We start from the raw sequence: 3,553 nt of genomic DNA, 5'->3' as shown, positions 1-3,553 counted from the left end.
AGTGTCTAAATCTTAACCGTTAATTCCCTGAACATTATCCATCGAGTATACTTACAGTTTGTAAGCATTACATGACGGATAATGAGTGGAATTTGTACAGTTTATTTTTAAAACGGCTAATTTATGCAATTTCTATTGGGTAATTTACTTCTCTTTATTATTTTTATCCGTTGTTTTTGAGCAAAGTATAAAAGCTTATTTCATTCTAATCATTTTCTTTTATCATTCTCAAATTCAACTGTGTTTATTTCATTCTCTCTCAAGCAAAAATCCTCTTTCTCTTCAAGCTTTCCTTCTCTAACAATGGCACATGTAGTAAAGATTATGTCTCAGACTGGGTTCATTTATGAGAAGAACAACTTCACTGCTTTGATCAACAAGGGCATTCAGCAATCAGAAGACTATCACAAGATGATGGACTTTGTGAAGAACTGCAAGTTAAGTTTTGCCATGCTTGAATCACCCATAATCTTTTGTGAAGTTGTAGAATAGATGTGGACCTCTGCAATTTACAACTCTACTGACAAAACCATCATTCTGACCATCAAAGGTAATGAATTCTGTATCAATAGTGATGTGATAAAAGCATGTTTCAAGATTCCTGATGATAATATAACTTCACCACACACTGACACTGATTTGATCAATATGCTTAACTCCATGCATTATGCACTACCTACTAATAAGCTAAGTGATATTAGGAGATTAGGTCTTAGGAAGGAATGGAGTTTTATGTGTGATGTTGTAACTAAAGTTTTCTCTGAAAAAATCAGTAATTTTGATTCTGTGAACATTTCTATGCTTAACATGCTATACATGCTAGTTACAGACAAATTTTACAATTTCAGCGACCTTGTCATATATGAGTTAGGTTTTAAACTAGGTGAGTTAACCAAAAGGGGAAAGAACATATATTATGCTAGATATTTTATGCTATTGGCTAACCATCTCTGTCAAGAAATTGCACTTGAGAACCCAAACAAGAAATTAGCTTGTTGGGTTTAAGAGAGAAGAATCATTGCAGATTTGAACAGAGCCAACCACCATAGGGATGTGCCAATGTTTTATTTCCCTGTAATGCTGACACCTCAGATAAGTGAGGTAAGTTCATCCATACCCTCAACTATTCCAATCTCCTCTATTTCTTTGACTTCAGGCATAGCTATGGCAACTGTAACAATGACTAAACAGTTGCCTACCAAAGCTGCCAAATCAACTGTAATTTCCAAATCCAAATCAAAGAAAACCCCCTCTGGTATCTCTCAAAAGGTACCAGTTAAAAAATCTACCAAAGCCAAAGAGGGGAGTGTGAAGGAGGGTCAGATAGGTGAGGGAAGGGGTGAACATCAAAGAAACCCCAAGGATAAGGTTGGAGAGTTGAGTGAATCCCAGCCTAGCCACACTGCAGTTTCCCAACAAACTGCAGTGCTTAAAAAGGACAAAAGCTCACTTCTAGCTGCATCCTCCCAAAAGGATGTGGCTATTGAACAAAGCTCTCATCCAAGAGCACAGGCCAAAAAGGTTAGGGACACAAGCTCACCCCAAACTTACATTAGAAAGAAGAAATCCAAAACAACTGGGGATGCACAGGGCACACACACAGTGCAAACTGGTGCTAAAGACACAGTCCCTACACCTTCTCAAATTCAGATTGATGTGGCTCCAATAAATGTGGAGTCACAGCCAAAATCTCTTATAATAGAAGCCACTGAAACACCATACTCACCAACTAATTCACTGGAAGTGGATATGATAAACACTTCAATTCCTGATTCCCCTTCTTTAACTCTGTTGGGGAAGCCAAAATCTAGTGCAAGTGAGCATCATCTTTTAGATGATTTGTTGGCTCACTTGCCAATTCTTTCAGACACTATTGTGACATCTGTGCCTCAAATAACTTCAATCAACACAGAGTCAACAATAGTTTCTCTTCCCACCTTATTCATTTCTACTCTCTCGATGGATATTGCTCATCCGTCGAGTAGTGATTGTATCCCGATGGATAAGCTTAACAGCAGTTATCCGTCAGATAGCTTTATCACTCACTCGATGGATATCACTTATCCGTCGAGTATCTCTGCACAACTTCAAACTTCAATTATTTCTAGTGCAGAAGATTTAGTGGTAATACAATCACTCTTAGGACTGAGAGAGGAGAGTGCTTTGAGTGAGAGGCTGGGTTGCTCCCAGGCAAAAGGAGAGGAAAAGAGTGAATCTCAGCAATCCATTTCTTCAGGATTGGCAAAAGTGAGTGAGAGGAGTCCCACCTTAGTAGGTGAAGGTGAGGGTGTGAGGGTGGGGAGCCAGGGTGAGACCCTGATGTAACAAAAGAGAGAATATGAGAGAAAGGCAGGTAAAGGAGAAATAAGGGTGGATCCAGCCATTGCTAGTGAGTCAATGATTGTGGATGATGCTGAAAAGGGAAGACAATTTCAGCAACTTTATAAAGCTGAAATTGATAACATTTCCTTGGATGCTGACACTTTTACTCATCCTGTGTCAGCCTATCAATTGTTGGCTGCTCAGGACAATGTGGAGGCAGAGCAGACTTTGAATTTGGTGCACACCACAGAATCTTTTCAAAGAGATAAAGCTGCTGTTAACAGGATGCCTTCTCAAGCTGAAGAGCCATCTGAAGAATTTGGAGTAAATTCTAATGATGATGACTCTGGTTCTTTGGATGGAAGCATGAACTTAGGGGGAGCTGAAGGCCCAAGTTCTGCTTTAATTTTACCTGAATGGGCATGGGCAAAGGAATCTACACCAGGACAATTTGAGGTGTCTTTGGTCAAACAAGTAATAGCTATTTAACAGGCCCTTCAGGAAACTTCAGATGCTGGTACCAAGGTTGTTCTTCAAGCTCACCTAGACTCTCTACATCTAATGAAGATCCAGCATTTAAGACAGAATCTCAATGTGGATGAATTGAAAAGAGATATAGCTGACTTGAAGACCTATAACTCTGAGAAGATGGATTCAATAATGCCATATGGTACCATGCAAGATCTACTACTAAGATTGAGGAGAGAATCAGACTCTGAAAAGAAGCTAGCCAAGCTGGAAAATAGAGTTCAAGTTATTGAAGATTCAGTGGCTATTCTTCTTCAAAATCAACAGACTCAGACAAATCTTCTCATGCAACTGGCTAAAGCATAAGGCCTAACTCCTCAACTTGATGATAACAAAAAGGGGGAGAGAGAATCAAGTAAGGGGGAGAAAGGACCAACAGAGGGGGAGAAACTTCAAGTACAAATCAGCAAAGTAAGTGTACCTTCAATTACTATCTCCAAGCCACCAGTTGCAGATGGCATAGATCTAATTAAAGCAGCAACAGCAAATTCGAAAGTTGCTGAAAAAGGAAAGTTGAGTTTGATCAACTGGGATAAGATTGATGAGGAGATACAGAAAAAGTTTGAACTGGTCAAGGAGCTAGTTAAGTCAGCCATCCATCACTCTCATGTCAAGCCAATCAGTGTGAATGAGATGAGCATGAACTATCTGGAGAAAGGACAATCTTCCTGCATCAAATCACAAAAGGCTGAAATAATTCTCA

The sequence above is a fragment of the Apium graveolens genome, chromosome 3 (assembly GCF_009905375.1).
Source record: "Apium graveolens cultivar Ventura chromosome 3, ASM990537v1, whole genome shotgun sequence".
Taxonomy (NCBI): Eukaryota; Viridiplantae; Streptophyta; class Magnoliopsida; order Apiales; family Apiaceae; genus Apium; species Apium graveolens.
The sequence above is the reverse complement of the archived record's forward strand: the minus strand, read 5'-3'. Positions refer to the sequence as shown.